This window comes from Parasteatoda tepidariorum, chromosome 4 (assembly GCF_982258835.1).
Source record: "Parasteatoda tepidariorum strain Cologne lab strain chromosome 4, Ptep-v5.0, whole genome shotgun sequence".
Lineage (NCBI taxonomy): Eukaryota > Metazoa > Arthropoda > Arachnida > Araneae > Theridiidae > Parasteatoda > Parasteatoda tepidariorum.
The window spans coordinates 118641953-118665423 of NC_141758.1; the positions used below are offsets into that span (position 1 = coordinate 118641953).

Here is a 23471-nt window from a genome sequence, read left to right on the forward strand (position 1 = left end):
AATAATAAATATTAACACACTCTCAGAAAGGATTTCTCTCCAATATCAGAAAAATGTCATTTTTCTTTCCATGGGTGTGGATCTTCTCGCGTCTTCCATCTCTTCAAAACGATGAAATCATCCTTGACAATCGTTCTTCATTGGAGAAATGTATCCATTCTGAACCTAGTAAAAAAGAATAAAACGTACTTTGCGTTAAACATAATCTAAGATGATATAAATTAATTTTTAAACAAGATCAATAATAGTAAATATTAACACACTCTCAGAAAGGATTTCTCTCCAATATCAGAAAAATGTCATTTTTCTTTCCATGGGTGTGGATCTTCTCGCGTCTTCCATCTCTTCAAAACGATGAAATCATCCTTGACAATCTTTCTTCATTGGAGAAATGTATCCATTCTGAACCTAGTAAAAAAGAATAAAACGTACTTTGCTTTAAACATAATCTAAGATGATATAAATTAATTTTTAAGCTAGATCAATAATAAATATTAACACACTCTCAGAAAGGATTTCTCTCCAATATCAGAAAAATGTCATTTTTCATTCCATGGGTGTGGATCTTCTCGCGTCTTCCATCTCTTCAAAACGATGAAATCATCCTTGACAATCTTTCTTCATTGGAGAAATGTATCCATTCTGAACCTAGTGAAAAAGAATAAAACGTACTTTCCGTTAAACATAATCTAAGATGATATAAATTAATTTTTAAGCTAGATCAATAATAAATATTAACAAACTCTCAGAAAGGATTTCTTTCCAATATCAGAAAAATGTCATTTTTCTTTCCATGGGTGTGGATCTTTTCGCGTCTACCATCTCTTCAAAACGATGAAATCATCCTTGACAATCTTTCTTCATTGGAGAAATGTATCCATTCTGAACCTAGTAAAAAAGAATAAAACGTACTTTGCGTTAAACATAATCTAAGATGATATAAATTAATTTTTAAGCAAGATCAATAATAATGAATATTAACACACTCTCAGAAAGGATTTATCTCCAACATCAGAAAAAAAGTCATTTTTCTTTCCAGGGGTGTGGATCTTCTCGCGTCTTCCATCTCTTTAAAACGATGAAATCATCCTTGACAATCTTTCTTCATTGGAGAAATGTATCCATTCTGAACCTAGTAAAAAAGAATAAAACGTACTTTGCGTTAAACATAATCTAAGATGATATAAATTAATTTTTAAGCTAGATCAATAATAAATATTAACACACTCTCAGAAAGGATTTATCTCCAATATCAGAAAAATGTCATTTTTCTTTCCATGGGTGTGGATCTTCTCGCGTCTTCCATCTCTTCAAAACGATGAAATCATCCTTGACAATCTTTCTTCATTTAAGAAATGTATCCATTCTGAACCTAGTAAAAAAGAATAAAACGTACTTTGCGTAAAACATAATCTAAGATGATATAAATTAATTTTTAAGCTAGATCAATAATAAATATTAACACACTCTCAGAAAGGATTTATCTCCAACATCAGAAAAAATGTCATTTTTCTTTCCATGGGTGTGGATCTTCTCGCGTCTTCCATCTCTTCAAAACGATGAAATCATCCTTGACAATCTTTCTTCATTGGAGAAATGTATCCATTCTGAACCTAGTAAAAAAGAATAAAACGTACTTTGCGTTAAACATAATCTAAGATGATATAAATTAATTTTTAAGCTAGATCAATAATAAATATTAACACACTATCAGAAAGGATTTCTCTCCAACATCAGATAAAATGTCATTTTTCTTTCCATGGGTGTGGATCTTCTCGCGTCTTCCATCTCTTCAAAACGATGAAATCATCCTTGACAATCTTTCTTCATTGGAGAAATGTATCCATTCTGAACCTAGTAAAAAAGAATAAAATGTACTTTGCGTTAAACATAATCTAAGATGATATAAATTAATTTTTAAGCTAGATCAATAATAAATATTAACACACTCTCAGAAAGGATTTCTCTCCAATATCAGAAAAATGTCATTTTTCTTTCCATGGGTGTGGATCTTCTCGCGTCTTCCATCTCTTCAAAACGATGAAATCATCCTTGACAATCGTTCTTCATTGGAGAAATGTATCCATTCTGAACCTAGTAAAAAAGAATAAAACGTACTTTGCGTTAAACATAATCTAAGATGATATAAATTAATTTTTAAGCTAGATCAATAATAAATATTAACACACTCTCAGAAAGGATTTCTCTCCAATATCAGAAAAATGTCATTTTTCTTTCCATGGGTGTGGATCTTCTCGCGTCTTCCATCTCTTCAAAACGATGAAATCATCCTTGACAATCTTTCTTCATTGGAGAAATGTATCCATTCTGAACCTAGTAAAAAAGAATAAAACGTACTTTGCGTTAAACATAATCTAAGATGATATAAATTAATTTTTAAGCAAGATCAATAATAATAAATATTAACACACCCTCAAAAAGGATTTCTCTCCAATATCAGAAAAATGTCATTTTTCTTTCCATGGGTGTGGATCTTCTCGCGTCTTCCATCTCTTCAAAACGATGAAATCATCCTTGACAATCTTTCTTCATTGGAGAAATGTATCCATTCTGAACCTAGTAAAAAAGAATAAAACGTACTTTGCGTTAAACATAATCTAAGATGATATAAATTAATTTTTAAGCTAGATCAATAATAAATATTAACACACACTCAGAAAGGATTTCTCTCCAATATCAGAAAAATGTCATTTTTCTTTCCATGGGTGTGGATCTTCTCGCGTCTTCCATCTCTTCAAAACGATGAAATCATCCTTGACAATCTTTCTTCATTGGAGAAATGTATCCATTCTGAACCTAGTAAAAAAGAATAAAACGTACTTTGCGTTAAACATAATCTAAGATGATATAAATTAATTTTTAAGCAAGATCAATAATAATAAATATTAACACACTCTCAGAAAGGATTTATCTCCAACATCAGAAAAAATGTCATTTTTCTTTCCAGGGGTGTGGATCTTCTCGCGTCTTCCATCTCTTCAAAACGATGAAATCATCCCTGACAATCTTTCTTCATTGGAGAAATGTATCCATTCTGAACCTAGTAAAAAAGAATAAAACGTACTTTGCGTTAAACATAATCTAAGATGATTTAAATTAATTTTTAAGCTAGATCAATAATAAATATTAACACACTCTCAGAAAGGATTTCTCTCCAATATCAGAAAAATGTCATTTTTCTTTCCATGAGTGTGGATCTTCTCGCGTCTTCCATCTCTTCAAAACGATGAAATCATCCTTGACAATCGTTCTTCATTGGAGAAATGTATCCATTCTGAACCTAGTAAAAAAGAATAAAACGTACTTTGCGTTAAACATAATCTAAGATGATATAAATTAATTTTTAAACAAGATCAATAATAATAAATATTAACACACTCTCAGAAAGGATTTCTCTCCAATATCAGAAAAATGTCATTTTTCTTTCCATGGGTGTGGATCTTCTCGCGTCTTCCATCTCTTCAAAACGATGAAATCATCCTTGACAATCTTTCTTCATTGGAGAAATGTATCCATTCTGAACCTAGTAAAAAAGAATAAAACGTACTTTGCGTTAAACATAATCTAAGATGATATAAATTAATTTTTAAGCTAGATCAATAATAAATATTAACACACTCTCAGAAAGGATTTCTCTCCAATATCAGAAAAATGTCATTTTTCTTTCCATGGGTGTGGATCTTCTCGCGTCTTCCATCTCTTCAAAACGATGAAATCATCCTTGACAATCTCTCTTCATTGGAGAAATGTATCCATTCTGAACCTAGTGAAAAAGAATAAAACGTACTTTCCGTTAAACATAATCTAAGATGATATAAATTAATTTTTAAGCTAGATCAATAATAAATATTAACACACTCTCAGAAAGGATTTCTTTCCAATATCAGAAAAATGTCATTTTTCTTTCCATGGGTGTGGATCTTTTCGCGTCTACCATCTCTTCAAAACGATGAAATCATCCTTGACAATCTTTCTTCATTGGAGAAATGTATCCATTCTGAACCTAGTAAAAAAGAATAAAACGTACTTTGCGTTAAACATAATCTAAGATGATATAAATTAATTTTTAAGCAAGATCAATAATAATAAATATTAACACACTCTCAGAAAGGATTTATCTCCAACATCAGAAAAAAAGTCATTTTTCTTTCCAGGGGTGTGGATCTTCTCGCGTCTTCCATCTCTTCAAAACGATGAAATCATCCTTGACAATCTTTCTTCATTGGAGAAATGTATCCATTCTGATCCTAGTAAAAAAGAATAAAACGTACTTTGCGTTAAACATAATCTAAGATGATATAAATTAATTTTTAAGCTAGATCAATAATAAATATTAACACACTATCAGAAAGGATTTCTCTCCAACATCAGAAAAAATGTCATTTTTCTTTCCATGGTTGTGGATCTTCTCGCGTCTTCCATCTCTTCAAAACGATGAAATCATCCTTGACAATCTTTCTTCATTGGAGAAATGTATCCATTCTGAACCTAGTAAAAAAGAATAGAACGTACTTTGCGTTAAACATAATCTAAGATGATATAAATTAATTTTTAAGCAAGATCAATAATAATAAATATTAACACACTCTCAGAAAGGATTTATCTCCAACATCAGAAAAAATTTCATTTTTCTTTCCATGGGTGTGGATCTAATCGCGTCTTCCATCTCTTCAAAACGATGAATTCATCCTTGACAATCTTTCTTCATTGGAGAAATGCATCCATTCTGAACCTAGTAAAAAAGAATAAAACGTACTTTGCGTTAAACATAATCTAAGATGATATAAATTAATTTTTAAGCTAGAGCAATAATAATAAATATTAACACACTCTCAGAAAGGATTTCTCTCCAACATCAGAAAAAATGTCATTCTTCTTTCCATGGGTGTGGGTCTTCACGCGTCTTCCATCTCTTCAAAACGATGAAATCATCCTTGACAATCTTTCTTCATTGGAGAAATGTATCCATTCTGAACCTAGTAAAAAAGAATAAAACGTACTTTGCGTTAAACATAATCTAAGATGATATAAATTAATTTTTAAGCTAGATCAATAATAAATATTAACACACTCTCAGAAAGGATTTCTCTCCAATATCAGAAAAATGTCATTTTTCTTTCCGTGGGTGTGGATCTTCTCGCGTCTTCCACCTCTTCAAAACGATGAAATCATCCTTGACAATCTTTCTTCATTGGAGAAATGTATCCATTCTGAACCTAGTAAAAAAGAATAAAACGTACTTTGCGTTAAACATAATCTAAGATGATATAAATTAATTTTTAAGCAAGATCAATAATAATAAATATTAACACACTCTCAGAAAGGATTTATCTCCAACATCAGAAAAAATGTCATTTTTCTTTCCATGGGTGTGGATCTTCTCGCGTCTTCCATCTTTTCAAAACGATGAAATCATCCTTGACAATCTTTCTTCATTGGAGAAATGTATCCATTCTGAACCTAGTAAAAAAGAATAAAACGTACTTTGCGTTAAACATAATCTAAGATGATATAAATTAATTTTTAAGCTAGAGCAATAATAAATATTAACACACTCTCAGAAAGGATTTCTCTCCAATATCAGAAAAATGTCATTTTTCTTTCCATGGGTGTGGATCTTCTCGCGTCTTTCATCTCTTCAAAACGATGAAATCATCCTTGACAATCGTTCTTCATTGGAGAAATGTATCCATTCTGAACCTAGTAAAAAAGAATAAAACGTACTTTACGTTAAACATAATCTAAGATGATATAAATTAATTTTTAAGCTAGATCAATAATAAATATTAACACACTCTCAGAAAGGATTTCTCTCCAATATCAGAAAAATGTCATTTTTCTTTCCATGGGTGTGGATCTTCTCGCGTCTTCCATCTCTTCAAAACGATGAAATCATCCTTGACAATCTTTCTTCATTGGAGAAATGTATCCATTCTGAACCTAGTAAAAAAGAATAAAACGTACTTTGCGTTAAACATAATCTAAGATGATATAAATTAATTTTTAAGCAAGATCAATAATAATAAATATTAACACACCCTCAAAAAGGATTTCTCTCCAATATCAGAAAAATGTCATTTTTCTTTCCATGGGTGTGGATCTTCTCGCGTCTTCCATCTCTTCAAAACGATGAAATCATCCTTGACAATCTTTCTTCATTGGAGAAATGTATCCATTCTGAACCTAGTAAAAAAGAATAAAACGTACTTTGCGTTAAACATAATCTAAGATGATTTAAATTAATTTTTAAGCTAGATCAATAATAAATATTAACACACTCTCAGAAAGGATTTCTCTCCAATATCAGAAAAATGTCATTTTTCTTTCCATGGGTGTGGATCTTCTCGCGTCTTCCATCTCTTCAAAACGATGAAATCATCCTTGACAATCGTTCTTCATTGGAGAAATGTATCCATTCTGAACCTAGTAAAAAAGAATAAAACGTACTTTGCGTTAAACATAATCTAAGATGATATAAATTAATTTTTAAACAAGATCAATAATAATAAATATTAACACACTCTCAGAAAGGATTTCTCTCCAATATCAGAAAAATGTCATTTTTCTTTCCATGGGTGTGGATCTTCTCGCGTCTTCCATCTCTTCAAAACGATGAAATCATCTTTGACAATCTTTCTTCATTGGAGAAATGTATCCATTCTGAACCTAGTAAAAAAGAATAAAACGTACTTTGCGTTAAACAAAATCTAAGATGATATAAATTAATTTTTAAGCTAGATCAATAATAAATATTAACACACTCTCAGAAAGGATTTCTCTCCAATATCAGAAAAATGTCATTTTTCTTTCCATGGGTGTGGATCTTCTCGCGTCTTCCATCTCTTCAAAACGATGAAATCATCCTTGACAATCTTTCTTCATTGGAGAAATGTATCCATTCTGAACCTAGTGAAAAAGAATAAAACGTACTTTCCGTTAAACATAATCTAAGATGATATAAATTAATTTTTAAGCTAGATCAATAATAAATATTAACACACTCTCAGAAAGGATTTCTCTCCAATATCAGAAAAATGTCATTTTTCTTTCCATGGGTGTGGATCTTTTCGCGTCTACCATCTCTTCAAAACGATGAAATCATCCTTGACAATCTTTCTTCATTGGAGAAATGTATCCATTCTGAACCTAGTAAAAAAGAATAAAACGTACTTTGCGTTAAACATAATCTAAGATGATATAAATTAATTTTTAAGCAAGATCAATAATAATAAATATTAACACACTCTCAGAAAGGATTTATCTCCAACATCAGAAAAAAAGTCATTTTTCTTTCCAGGGGTGTGGATCTTCTCGCGTCTTCCATCTCTTCAAAACGATGAAATCATCCTTGACAATCTTTCTTCATTGGAGAAATGTATCCATTCTGATCCTAGTAAAAAAGAATAAAACGTACTTTGCGTTAAACATAATCTAAGATGATATAAATTAATTTTTAAGCTAGATCAATAATAAATATTAACACACTATCAGAAAGGTTTTCTCTCCAACATCAGAAAAAATGTCATTTTTCTTTCCATGGTTGTGGATCTTCTCGCGTCTTCCATCTCTTCAAAACGATGAAATCATCCTTGACAATCTTTCTTCATTGGAGAAATGTATCCATTCTGAACCTAGTAAAAAAGAATAGAACGTACTTTGCGTTAAACATAATCTAAGATGATATAAATTAATTTTTAAGCAAGATCAATAATAATAAATATTAACACACTCTCAGAAAGGATTTATCTCCAACATCAGAAAAAATTTCATTTTTCTTTCCATGGGTGTGGATCTTCTCGCGTCTTCCATCTCTTCAAAACGATGAAATCATCCTTGACAATCTTTCTTCATTGGAGAAAAGCATCCATTCTGAACCTAGTAAAAAAGAATAAAACGTACTTTGCGTTAAACATAATCTAAGATGATATAAATTAATTTTTAAGCTAGAGCAATAATAATAAATATTAACACACTCTCAGAAAGGATTTATCTCCAACATCAGAAAAAATGTCATTTTTCTTTCCATGGGAGTGGATCTTCTCGCGTCTTCCATCTCTTCAAAACAATGAAATCATCCTTGACAATCTTTCTTCATTGGAGAAATGTATCCATTCTGAACCTAGTAAAAAAGAATAAAACGTACTTTGCGTTAAACATAATCTAAGATGATATAAATTAATTTTTAAGCTAGATCAATAATAAATATTAACACACTATCAGAAAGGATTTCTCTCCAACATCAGAAAAAATGTCATTCTTCTTTCCATGGGTGTGGGTCTTCACGCGTCTTCCATCTCTTCAAAACGATGAAATCATCCTCGACAATCTTTCTTCATTGGAGAAATGTATCCATTCTGAACCTAGTAAAAAAGGATAAAACGTACATTGCGTTAAACATAATCTAAGATGATATAAATTAATTTTTAAGCTAGATCAATAATAAATATTAACACACTCTCAGAAAGGATTTCTCTCCAATATCAGAAAAATGTCATTTTTCTTTCCAGGGGTGTGGATCTTCTCGCGTCTTCCATCTCTTCAAAACGATGAAATCATCCCTGACAATCTTTCTTCATTGGAGAAATGTATCCATTCTGAACCTAGTAAAAAAGAATAAAACGTACTTTGCGTTAAACATAATCTAAGATGATATAAATTAATTTTTAAGCAAGATCAATAATAATAAATATTAACACACTCTCAGAAAGGATTTATCTCCAACATCAGAAAAAATGTCATTTTTCTTTCCAGGGGTGTGGATCTTCTCGCGTCTTCCATCTCTTCAAAACGATGAAATCATCCTTGACAATCTTTCTTCATTGGAGAAATGTATCCATTCTGAACCTAGTAAAAAAGAATAAAACGTACTTTGCGTTAAACATAATCTAAGATGATATAAATTAATTTTTAAGCAAGATCAATAATAATAAATATTAACACACTCTCAGAAAGGATTTATCTCCAACATCAGAAAAAATGTCATTTTTCTTTCCAGGGGTGTGGATCTTCTCGCGTCTTCCATCTCTTCAAAACGATGAAATCATCCCTGACAATCTTTCTTCATTGGAGAAATGTATCCATTCTGAACCTAGTAAAAAAGAATAAAACGTACTTTGCGTTGAACATAATCTAAGATGATTTAAATTAATTTTTAAGCTAGATCAATAATAAATATTAACACACTCTCAGAAAGGATTTCTCTCCAATATCAGAAAAATGTCATTTTTCTTTCCAGGGGTGTGGATCTTCTCGCGGCTTCCATCTCTTCAAAACGATGAAATCATCCTTGACAATCTTTCTTCATTGGAGAAATGTATCCATTCTGAACCTAGTAAAAAAGAATAAAACGTACTTTGCGTTAAACATAATCTAAGATGATATAAATTAATTTTTAAGCTAGATCAATAATAAATATTAACACACTCTCAGAAAGGATTTCTCTCCAATATCAGAAAAATGTCATTTTTCTTTCCAGGGGTGTGGATCTTCTCGCGGCTTCCATCTCTTCAAAACGATGAAATCATCCTTGACAATCTTTCTTCATTGGAGAAATGTATCCATTCTGAACCTAGTAAAAAAGAATAAAACGTACTTTGCGTTAAACATAATCTAAGATGATATAAATTAATTTTTAAGCAAGATCAATAATAATAAATATTAACACACTCTCAGAAAGGATTTATCTCCAACATCAGAAAAAATGTCATTTTTCTTTCCAGGGGTGTGGATCTTCTCGCGTCTTCCATCTCTTCAAAACGATGAAATCATCCCTGACAATCTTTCTTCATTGGAGAAATGTATCCATTCTGAACCTAGTAAAAAAGAATAAAACGTACTTTGCGTTGAACATAATCTAAGATGATTTAAATTAATTTTTAAGCTAGATCAATAATAAATATTAACACACTCTCAGAAAGGATTTCTCTCCAATATCAGAAAAATGTCATTTTTCTTTCCATGGGTGTGGATCTTCTCGCGTCTTCCATCTCTTCAAAACGATGAAATCATCCTTGACAATCGTTCTTCATTTGAGAAATGTATCCATTCTGAACCTAGTAAAAAAGAATAAAACGTACTTTGCGTTAAACATAATCTAAGATGATATAAATTAATTTTTAAGCTAGATCAATAATAAATATTAACACACTCTCAGAAAGGATTTCTCTCCAATATCAGAAAAATGTCATTTTTCTTTCCATGGGTGTGGATCTTCTCGCGTCTTCCATCTCTTCAAAACGATGAAATCATCCTTGACAATCTTTCTTCATTGGAGAAATGTATCCATTCTGAACCTAGTAAAAAAGAATAAAACGTACTTTGCGTTAAACATAATCTAAGATGATATAAATTAATTTTTAAGCAAGATCAATAATAATAAATATTAACACACTCTCAGAAAGGATTTATCTCCAACATCAGAAAAAATGTCATTTTTCTTTCCAGGGGTGTGGATCTTCTCGCGTCTTCCATCTCTTCAAAACGATGAAATCATCCTTGACAATCTTTCTTCATTGGAGAAATGTATCCATTCTGATCCTAGTAAAAAAGAATAAAACGTACTTTGCGTTAAACATAATCTAAGATGATATAAATTAATTTTTAAGCTAGATCAATAATAAATATTAACACACTATCAGAAAGGATTTCTCTCCAACATCAGAAAAAATGTCATTTTTCTTTCCATGGGTGTGGATCTTCTCGCGTCTTCCATCTCTTCAAAACGATGATATCATCCTTGACAATCTTTCTTCATTGGAGAAATGCATCCATTCTGAACCTAGTAAAAAAGAATAAAACGTACTTTGCGTTAAAAACATTATCTAAGATGATATAAATTAATTTTTAAGCTAGATCAATAATAAATATTAACACACTCTCAGAAAGGATTTCTCTCCAATATCAGAAAAATGTCATTTTTCTTTCCGTGGGTGTGGATCTTCTCGCGTCTTCCATCTCTTCAAAACGATGAAATCATCCTTGACAATCTTTCTTCATTGGAGAAATGTATCCATTCTGAACCTAGTAAAAAAGAATAAAACGTACTTTGCGTTAAACATAATCTAAGATGATATAAATTAATTTTTAAGCAAGATCAATAATAATAAATATTAACACACTCTCAGAAAGGATTTATCTCCAACATCAGAAAAAATGTCATTTTTCTTTCCAGGGGTGTGGATCTTCTCGCGTCTTCCATCTCTTCAAAACGATGAAATCATCCCTGACAATCTTTCTTCATTGGAGAAATGTATCCATTCTGAACCTAATAAAAAAGAATAAAACGTACTTTGCGTTAAACATAATCTAAGATGATATAAATTAATTTTTAAGCAAGATCAATAATAATAAATATTAACACACTCTCAGAAAGGATTTCTCTCCAATATCAGAAAAATGTCATTTTTCTTTCCATGGGTGTGGATCTTCTCGCGTCTTCCATCTCTTCAAAACGATGAAAACATCCTTGACAATCTTTCTTCATTGGAGAAATGTATCCATTCTGAACCTAGTAAAAAAGAATAAAACGTACTTTGCGTTAAAAATAATCTAAGATGATATAAATTAATTTTTACGCTAGATCAATAATAAATATTAACACACTCTCAGAAAGGATTTCTCTCCAATATCAGAAAAATGTCATTTTTCTTTCCATGGGTGTGGATCTTCTCGCGTCTTCCATCTCTTCAAAACGATGAAATCATCCTTGACAATCTTTATTCATTGGAGAAATGTATCCATTCTGAACCTAGTGAAAAAGAATGAAACGTACTTTGCGTTAAACATAATCTAAGATGATATAAATTAATTTTTAAGCTAGATCAATAATAAATATTAACACACTCTCAGAAAGGATTTCTCTCCAATATCAGAAAAATGTCATTTTTCTTTCCATGGGTGTGGATCTTCTCGCGTCTTCCATCTCTTCAAAACGATGAAATCATCCTTGACAATCTTTCTTCATTGGAGAAATGTATCCATTCTGAACCTAGTAAAAAAGAATAAAACGTACTTTGCGTTAAACACAATCTAAGATGATATAAATTAATTTTTAAGCAAGATCAATAATAATAAATATTAACACACTCTCAGAAAGGATTTATCTCCAACATCAGAAAAAATGTCATTTTTCTTTCCAGGGGTGTGGATCTTCTCGCGTCTTCCATCTCTTCAAAACGATGAAATCATCCTTGACAATCTTTCTTCATTGGAGAAATGTATCCATTCTGATCCTAGTAAAAAAGAATAAAACGTACTTTGCGTTAAACATAATCTAAGATGATATAAATTAATTTTTAAGCTAGATCAATAATAAATATTAACACACTATCAGAAAGGATTTCTCTCCAACATCAGAAAAAATGTCATTTTTCTTTCCATGGGTGTGGATCTTCTCGCGTCTTCCATCTATTCAAAACGATGAAATCATCCTTGACAATCTTTCTTCATTGGAGAAATGCATCCATTCTGAACCTAGTAAAAAAGAATAAAACGTACTTTGCGTTAAACATAATCTAAGATGATATAAATTAATTTTTAAGCTAGAGCAATAATAAATATTAACACACTCTCAGAAAGGATTTCTCTCCAATATCAGAAAAATGTCATTTTTCTTTCCATGGTTGTGGATCTTCTCGCGTCTTCCATCTTTTCAAAACGATGAAATCATCCTTGACAATCGTTCTTCATTTGAGAAATGTATCCATTCTGAACCTAGTAAAAAAGAATAAAACGTACTTTGCGTTAAACATAATCTAAGATGATATAAATTAATTTTTAAGCTTGATCAATAATTAATATTAACACACTCTCAGAAAGGATTTCTCTCCAATATCAGAAAAATGTCATTTTTCTTTCCATGTTTGTGGATCTTCTCGCGTCTTCCATCTCTTCAAAACGATGAAATCATCCTTGACAATCTTTCTTCATTAGAGAAATGTATCCATTCTGAACCTAGTAAAAAAGAATAAAACGTACTTTGCGTTAAACATAATCTAAGATGATATAAATTAATTTTTAAGCAAGATCAATAATAATAAATATTAACACACTCTCAGAAAGGATTTATCTCCAACATCAGAAAAAATGTCATTTTTCTTTCCAGGGGTGTGGATTTTCTCGCGTCTTCCATCTCTTCAAAACGATGAAATCATCCCTGACAATCTTTCTTCATTGGAGAAATGTATCCATTCTGAACCTAGTAAAAAAGAATAAAACGTACTTTGCGTTAAACATAATCTAAGATGATATAAATTAATTTTTAAGCAAGATCAATAATAATAAATATTAACACACTCTCAGAAAGGATTTCTCTCCAATATCAGAAAAATGTCATTTTTCTTTCCATGGGTGTGGATCTTCTCGCGTCTTCCATCTCTTCAAAACGATGAAATCATCCTTGACAGTCTTTCTTCATTGGAGAAATGTATCCATTCTGAACCTAGTAAAAAAGAATAAAACGTACTTTGCGTTAAACATAATCTAAGATGATATAAATTAATTTTTAAGCTAGATCAATAATAAATATTAACACACTCTCAGAAAGGATTTCTCTCCAATATCAGAAAAATGTCATTTTTCTTTCCATGGGTGTGGATCTTCTCGCGTCTTCCATCTCTTCAAAACGATGAAATCATCCTTGACAATCTTTATTCATTGGAGAAATGTATCCATTCTGAACCTAGTGAAAAAGAATGAAACGTACTTTGCGTTAAACATAATCTAAGATGATATAAATTAATTTTTAAGCTAGATCAATAATAAATATTAACACACTCTCAGAAAGGATTTCTCTCCAATATCAGAAAAATGTCATTTTTCTTTCCATGGGTGTGGATCTTTTCGCGTCTACCATCTCTTCAAAACGATGAAATCATCCTTGACAATCTTTCTTCATTGGAGAAATGTATCCATTCTGAACCTAGTAAAAAAGAATAAAACGTACTTTGCGTTAAACATAATCTAAGATGATATAAATTAATTTTTAAGCAAGATCAATAATAATAAATATTAACACACTTTCAGAAAGGATTTATCTCCAACATCAGAAAAAATGTCATTTTTCTTTCCATGGGTGTGGATCTTCTCGCGTCTTCCATCTCTTCAAAACGATGAAATCATCCTTGACAATCTTTCTTCATTGGAGAAATGTATCCATTCTGAACCTAGTAAAAAAGAATAAAACGTACTTTGCGTTAAACATAATCTAAGATGATATAAATTAATTTTTAAGCTAGATCAATAATAAATATTAACACACTATCAGAAAGGATTTCTCTCCAACATCAGAAAAAATGTCATTCTTCTTTCCATGGGTGTGGATCTTCACGCGTCTTCCATCTCTTCAAAACGATGAAATCATCCTTGACAATCTTTCTTCATTGGAGAAATGTATCCATTTTGAACCTAGTAAAAAAGAATAAAACGTACTTTGCGTTAAACATAATCTAAGATGATATGAATTAATTTTTAAGCTAGATCAATAATAAATATTAACACACTATAAGAAAGGATTTCTTTCCAACATCAGAAAAAATGTCATTCTTCTTTCCATGGGTGTGGATCTTCTCGCGTCTTCCATCTCTTCAAAACGATGAAATCATCCTTGACAATCTTTCTTCATTGGAGAAATGTATCCATTCTGAACCTAGTAAAAAAGAATAAAACGTACTTTGCGTTAAACATAATCTAAGATGATATAAATTAATTTTTGAGCTAGATCAATAATAAATATTAACACACTCTCAGAAATGATTTCTCTCCAATATCAGAAAAATGTCATTTTTCTATCCATGGGTGTGGATCTTCTCGCGTCTTCCATCTCTTCAAAACGATGAAATCATCCTTGACAAACTTTCTTCATTGGAGAAATGTATCCATTCTGAACCTAGTAAAAAAGAATAAAACGTACTTTGCGTTAAACATAATCTAAGATGATATAAATTAATTTTTAAGCTAGATCAATAATAAATATTAACACACTCTCAGAAAGGATTTCTCTCCAATATCAGAAAAATGTCATTTTTCTTTCCATGGGTGTGGATCTTCTCGCGTCTTCCATCTCTTCAAAACGATGAAATCATCCTTGACAATCTTTCTTCATTGGAGAAATGTATCCATTCTGAACCTAGTGAAAAAGAATAAAACGTACTTTGCGTTAAACATAATCTAAGATGATATAAATTAATTTTTAAGCAAGATCAATAATAATAAATATTAACACACTCTCAGAAAGGATTTATCTCCAACATCAGAAAAAATGTCTTATTTTTTCTTTCCAGGGGTGTGGATCTTCTCGCGTCTTCCATCTCTTCAAAACGATGAAATCATCCCTGACAATCTTTCTTCATTGGAGAAATGTATCCATTCTGAACCTAGTAAAAAAGAATAAAACGTACTTTGCGTTAAACATAATCTAAGATGATTTAAATTAATTTTTAAGCTAGATCAATAATAAATATTAACAAACTCTCAGAAAGGATTTCTCTCCAATATCAGAAAAATGTCATTTTTCTTTCCATGGGTGTGGATCTTCTCGCGTCTTCCATCTCTTCAAAACGATGAAATCATCCTTGACAATCGTTCTTCATTGGAGAAATGTATCCATTCTGAACCTAGTAAAAAAGAATAAAACGTACTTTGCGTTAAACATAATCTAAGATGATATAAATTAATTTTTAAGCAAGATCAATAATAATAAATATTAACACACTCTCAGAAAGGATTTCTCTCCAATATCAGAAAAATGTCATTTTTCTTTCCATGGGTGTGGATCTTCTCGCGTCTTCCATCTCTTCAAAACGATGAAATCATCCTTGACAATCTTTCTTCATTGGAGAAATTTATCCATTCTGAACCTAGTAAAAAAGAATAAAACGTACTTTGCGTTAAACATAATCTAAGATGATATAAATTAATTTTTAAGCTAGATCAATAATAAATATTAACACACTATCAGAAAGGATTTCTCTCCAACATCAGAAAAAATGTCATTTTTCTTTCCATGGGTGTGGATCTTCTCGCGTCTTCCATCTCTTCAAAACGATGAAATCATCCTTGACAATCTTTCTTCATTGGAGAAATGTATCCATTCTGAACCTAGTAAAAAAGAATAAAACGTACTTTGCGTTAAACATAATCTAAGATGATATAAATTAATTTTTAAGCTAGAGCAATAACAAATATTAACACACTCTCAGAAAGGATTTCTCTCCAATATCAGAAAAATGTCATTTTTCTTTCCATGGGTGTGGATCTTCTCGCGTCTTCCATCTCTTCAAAACGATGAAATCATCCTTGACAATCTTTCTTCATTGGAGAAATGTATCCATTCTGAACCTAGTAAAAAAGAATAAAACGTACTTTGCGTTAAACATAATCTAAGATGATATAAATTAATTTTTAAGCTAGATCAATAATAAATATTAACACACTATCAGAAAGGATTTCTCTCCAACATCAGAAAAAATGTCATTCTTGTTTCCATGGGAGTGGATCTTCACGCGTCTTCCATCTCTTCAAAACGATGAAATCATCCTTGACAATCTTTCTTCATTGGAGAAATGTATCCATTCTGAACCTAGTAAAAAAGAATAAAACGTAATTTGCGTAAAACATAATCTAAGATGATATAAATTAATTTTTGAGCTAGATCAATAATAAATATTAACACACTCTCAGAAAGGATTTCTCTCCAACATCAGAAAAAATGTCATTCTTCTTTCCATGGGTGTGGATCTTCTCGCGTCTTCCATCTCTTCAAAACGATGAAATCATCCTTGACAATCTTTCTTCATTGGAGAAATGTATCCATTCTGAACCTAGTAAAAAAGAATAAAACGTACTTTGCGTTAAACATAATCTAAGATGATATAAATTAATTTTTAAGCTAGATCAATAATAAATATTAACACACTCTCAAAAAGGATTTCTCTCCAATATCAGAAAAATGTCATTTTTCTTTCCATGGGTGTGGATCTTCTCGCGTCTTGCATCTCGTCAAAACGATGAAATCATCCTTGACAATCTTTCTTCATTGGAGAAATGTATCCATTCTGAACCTATTAAAAAAAATAAAACGTACTTTGTGTTAAACATAATCTAAGATGATATAAATTAATTTTTAAGCTAGATCAATAATAAATATTAACACACTCTCAGAAAGGATTTCTCTCCAATATCAGAAAAATGTCATTTTTCTTTCCATGGGTGTGGATCTTCTCGCGTCTTCCATCTCTTCAAAACGATGAAATCATCCTTGACAATCTTTCTTCATTGGAGAAATGTATCCATTCTGAACCTAGTAAAAAAGAATAAAACGTACTTTGCGTTAAACATAATCTAAGATGATATAAATTAATTTTTAAGCAAGATCAATAATAATAAATATTAACACACTCTCAGAAAGGATTTATCTCCAACATCACAAAAAATGTCATTTTTCTTTCCATGGGTGTGGATCTTCTCGCGTCTTCCATCTCTTCAAAACGATGAAATCATCCTTGGCAATCTTTCTTCATTGGAGAAATGAATCCATTCTGAACCTAGTAAAAAAGAATAAAACGTACTTTGCGTTAAACATAATCTAAGATGATATAAATTAGTTTTTAAGCTAGATCAATAATAAATATTAACACACTATCAGAAAGGATTTCTCTCCAACATCAGAAAAAATGTCATTTTTCTTTCCATGGGTGTGGATCTTCACGCGTCTTCCATCTCTTCAAAACGATGATATCATCTTTGACAATCTTTCTTCATTGGAGAAATGTATCCATTCTGAACCTAGTAAAAAAGAATAAAACGTACTTTGCGTTAAACATAATCTAAGATGATATAAATTAATTTTTGAGCTAGATCAATAATAAATATTAACTCAGTCTCAGAAAGGATTTCTCTCCAATATCAGAAAAATGTCATTTTTCTTTCCATGGGGGTGGATCTTCTCGCGTCTTCCATCTCTTCAAAACGATGAAATCATCCTTGACAATCTTTCTTCCTTGGAGAAATGTATCCATTCTGAACCTAGTAAAAAAGAATAAAACGTACTTTGCGTTAAACATAATCTAAAATGATATAAATTAATTTTTAAGCAAGATCAAAAATAATAAATATTAACACACTCTCAGAAAGGATTTATCTCCATCATCAGAAAAAATGTCATTTTTCTTTCCATGGGTGTGGATCTTCTCGCGTCTTCCATCTCTTCAAAACGATGAAATCATCCTTGACAATCTTTCTTCATTGGAGAAATGTATCTATTCTGAACCTAGTAAAAAAGAATAAAACGTACTTTGCGTTAAACATAATCTAAGATGATATAAATTAATTTTTAAGCTAGAGCAATAATAAATATTAACACACTCTCAGAAAGGATTTCTCTCCAATATCAGAAAAATGTCATTTTTCTTTCCATGGGTGTGGATCTTCTCGCGTCTTCCATTTCTTCAAAACGATGAAATCATCCTTGACAATCTTTCTTCATTGGAGAAATGTATCCATTCTGAACCTAGTAAAAAAGAATAAAACGTACTTTGTGTTAAACATAATCGAAGATGATATAAATTAATTTTTAAGCTAGATCAATAATAAATATTAACACACTCTCAGAAAGGATTTCTCTCCAATATCAGAAAAATGTCATTTTTCTTTCCATGGGTGTGGATCTTCTCCCGACTTCCATCTCTTCAAAACGATGAAATCATCCTTGACAATCTTTCTTCATTGGAGAAATGTATCCATTCTGAACCTAGTAAAAAAGAATAAAACGTACTTTGCGTTAAACATAATCTAAAATGATATAAATTAATTTTTAAGCAAGATCAAAAATAATAAATATTAACACACTCTCAGAAAGGATTTATCTCCATCATCAGAAAAAATGTCATTTTTCTTTCCATGGGTGTGGATCTTCTCGCGTCTTCCATCTCTTCAAAACGATGAAATCATCCTTGACAATCTTTCTTCATTGGAGAAATGTATCCATTCTGAACCTAGTAAAAAAGAATAAAACGTACTTTGCGTTAAACATAATCTAAGATGATTTAAATTAATTTTTAAGCTAGATCAATAATAAATATTAACAAACTCTCAGAAAGGATTTCTCTCCAATATCAGAAAAATGTCATTTTTCTTTCCATGGGTGTGGATCTTCTCGCGTCTTCCATCTCTTCAAAACGATGAAATCATCCTTGACAATCGTTCTTCATTGGAGAAATGTATCCATTCTGAACCTAGTAAAAAAGAATAAAACGTACTTTGCGTTAAACATAATCTAAGATGATATAAATTAATTTTTAAGCAAGATCAATAATAATAAATATTAACACACTCTCAGAAAGGATTTCTCTCCAATATCAGAAAAATGTCATTTTTCTTTCCATGGGTGTGGATCTTCTCGCGTCTTCCATCTCTTCAAAACGATGAAATCATCCTTGACAATCTTTCTTCATTGGAGAAATGTATCCATTCTGAACCTAGTAAAAAAGAATAAAACGTACTTTGCGTTAAACATAATCTAAGATGATATAAATTAATTTTTAAGCTAGATCAATAATAAATATTAACACACTATCAGAAAGGATTTCTCTCCAACATCAGAAAAAATGTCATTTTTCTTTCCATGGGTGTGGATCTTCTCGCGTCTTCCATCTCTTCAAAACGATGAAATCATCCTTGACAATCTTTCTTCATTGGAGAAATGTATCCATTCTGAACCTAGTAAAAAAGAATAAAACGTACTTTGCGTTAAACATAATCTAAGATGATATAAATTAATTTTTAAGCTAGAGCAATAACAAATATTAACACACTCTCAGAAAGGATTTCTCTCCAATATCAGAAAAATGTCATTTTTCTTTCCATGGGTGTGGATCTTCTCGCGTCTTCCATCTCTTCAAAACGATGAAATCATCCTTGACAATCTTTCTTCATTGGAGAAATGTATCCATTCTGAACCTAGTAAAAAAGAATAAAACGTACTTTGCGTTAAACATAATCTAAGATGATATAAATTAATTTTTAAGCTAGATCAATAATAAATATTAACACACTATCAGAAAGGATTTCTCTCCAACATCAGAAAAAATGTCATTCTTGTTTCCATGGGAGTGGATCTTCACGCGTCTTCCATCTCTTCAAAACGATGAAATCATCCTTGACAATCTTTCTTCATTGGAGAAATGTATCCATTCTGAACCTAGTAAAAAAGAATAAAACGTAATTTGCGTAAAACATAATCTAAGATGATATAAATTAATTTTTGAGCTAGATCAATAATAAATATTAACACACTCTCAGAAAGGATTTCTCTCCAACATCAGAAAAAATGTCATTCTTCTTTCCATGGGTGTGGATCTTCTCGCGTCTTCCATCTCTTCAAAACGATGAAATCATCCTTGACAATCTTTCTTCATTGGAGAAATGTATCCATTCTGAACCTAGTAAAAAAGAATAAAACGTACTTTGCGTTAAACATAATCTAAGATGATATAAATTAATTTTTAAGCTAGATCAATAATAAATATTAACACACTCTCAAAAAGGATTTCTCTCCAATATCAGAAAAATGTCATTTTTCTTTCCATGTGTGTGGATCTTCTCGCGTCTTGCATCTCGTCAAAACGATGAAATCATCCTTGACAATCTTTCTTCATTGGAGAAATGTATCCATTCTGAACCTATTAAAAAAAATAAAACGTACTTTGTGTTAAACATAATCTAAGATGATATAAATTAATTTTTAAGCTAGATCAATAATAAATATTAACACACTCTCAGAAAGGATTTCTCTCCAATATCAGAAAAATGTCATTTTTCTTTCCATGGGTGTGGATCTTCTCGCGTCTTCCATCTCTTCAAAACGATGAAATCATCCTTGACAATCTTTCTTCATTGGAGAAATGTATCCATTCTGAACCTAGTAAAAAAGAATAAAACGTACTTTGCGTTAAACATAATCTAAGATGATATAAATTAATTTTTAAGCAAGATCAATAATAATAAATATTAACACACTCTCAGAAAGGATTTATCTCCAACATCACAAAAAATGTCATTTTTCTTTCCATGGGTGTGGATCTTCTCGCGTCTTCCATCTCTTCAAAACGATGAAATCATCCTTGGCAATCTTTCTTCATTGGAGAAATGAATCCATTCTGAACCTAGTAAAAAAGAATAAAACGTACTTTGCGTTAAACATAATCTAAGATGATATAAATTAGTTTTTAAGCTAGATCAATAATAAATATTAACACACTATCAGAAAGGATTTCTCTCCAACATCAGAAAAAATGTCATTTTTCTTTCCATGGGTGTGGATCTTCACGCGTCTTCCATCTCTTCAAAACGATGATATCATCTTTGACAATCTTTCTTCATTGGAGAAATGTATCCATTCTGAACCTAGTAAAAAAGAATAAAACGTACTTTGCGTTAAACATAATCTAAGATGATATAAATTAATTTTTGAGCTAGATCAATAATAAATATTAACTCAGTCTCAGAAAGGATTTCTCTCCAATATCAGAAAAATGTCATTTTTCTTTCCATGGGGGTGGATCTTCTCGCGTCTTCCATCTCTTCAAAACGATGAAATCATCCTTGACAATCTTTCTTCCTTGGAGAAATGTATCCATTCTGAACCTAGTAAAAAAGAATAAAACGTACTTTGCGTTAAACATAATCTAAAATGATATAAATTAATTTTTAAGCAAGATCAAAAATAATAAATATTAACACACTCTCAGAAAGGATTTATCTCCATCATCAGAAAAAATGTCATTTTTCTTTCCATGGGTGTGGATCTTCTCGCGTCTTCCATCTCTTCAAAACGATGAAATCATCCTTGACAATCTTTCTTCATTGGAGAAATGTATCTATTCTGAACCTAGTAAAAAAGAATAAAACGTACTTTGCGTTAAACATAATCTAAGATGATATAAATTAATTTTTAAGCTAGAGCAATAATAAATATTAACACACTCTCAGAAAGGATTTCTCTCCAATATCAGAAAAATGTCATTTTTCTTTCCATGGGTGTGGATCTTCTCGCGTCTTCCATTTCTTCAAAACGATGAAATCATCCTTGACAATCTTTCTTCATTGGAGAAATGTATCCATTCTGAACCTAGTAAAAAAGAATAAAACGTACTTTGTGTTAAACATAATCGAAGATGATATAAATTAATTTTTAAGCTAGATCAATAATAAATATTAACACACTCTCAGAAAGGATTTCTCTCCAATATCAGAAAAATGTCATTTTTCTTTCCATGGGTGTGGATCTTCTCCCGACTTCCATCTCTTCAAAACGATGAAATCATCCTTGACAATCTTTCTTCATTGGAGAAATGTATCCATTCTGAACCTAGTAAAAAAGAATAAAACGTACTTTGCGTTAAACATAATCTAAAATGATATAAATTAATTTTTAAGCAAGATCAAAAATAATAAATATTAACACACTCTCAGAAAGGATTTATCTCCATCATCAGAAAAAATGTCATTTTTCTTTCCATGGGTGTGGATCTTCTCGCGTCTTCCATCTCTTCAAAACGATGAAATCATCCTTGACAATCTTTCTTCATTGGAGAAATGTATCCATTCTGAACCTAGTAAAAAAGAATAAAACGTACTTTGCGTTAAACATAATCTAAGATGATATAAATTAATTTTTAAGCTAGAGCAATAATAAATATTAACACACTCTCAGAAAGGATTTCTCTCCAATATCAGAAAAATGTCATTTTTCTTTCCATGGGTGTGGATCTTCTCGCGTCGTGCATCTCTTCAAAACGATGAAATCATCCTTGACAATCTTTCTTCATTGGAGAAATGTATCCATTCTGAACCTAGTAAAAAAGAATAAAACGTACTTTGTGTTAAACATAATCTAAGATGATATAAATTAATTTTTAAGCTAGATCAATAATAAATATTAACACACTCTCAGAAAGGATTTCTCTCCAATATCAGAAAAATGTCATTTTTCTTTCCATGGGTGTGGATCTTCTCGCGTCTTCCATCTCTTCAAAACGATGAAATCATCCTTGACAATCTTTCTTCATTGGAGAAATGTATCCATTCTGAACCTAGTAAAAAAGAATAAAACGTACTTTGCGTTAAACATAATCTAAGATGATATAAATTAATTTTTAAGCTAGATCAATAATAAATATTAACACACTCTCAGAAAGGATTTCTCTCCAATATCAGAAAAATGTCATTTTTCTTTCCATGGGTGTGGATCTTCTCGCGTCTTCCATCTCTTCAAAACGATGAAATCATCCTTGACAATCATTCTTCATTGGAGAAATGTATCCATTCTGAACCTAGTAAAAAAGAATAAAACGTACTTTGCGTTAAACATAATCTAAGATGATATAAATTAATTTTTAAGCTAGATCAATAATAAATATTAACACACTATCAGAAAGGATTTCTCTCCAACATCA

The 23471-nt window shown here is 30.8% G+C and overlaps 1 protein-coding gene and 1 long non-coding RNA gene across 2 annotated transcripts in view; one reads left to right on the top strand and one right to left on the bottom strand.

Moving 5' to 3' along the window:
* LOC107452876 (puratrophin-1) overlaps positions 1-23471 on the top strand; it is a 388240-nt gene that overhangs the window by 78414 nt on the left and 286355 nt on the right. The gene's annotated exons all lie outside the window — the stretch shown is intronic.
* Positions 1052-19258, bottom strand: LOC147812643 (uncharacterized). Its single transcript, XR_015432911.1, has 3 exons — positions 19106-19258; positions 15488-15632; positions 1052-1132 (listed from the first exon to the last, which is right to left on the bottom strand). It is a non-coding gene; the product is annotated as an uncharacterized LOC147812643 (long non-coding RNA).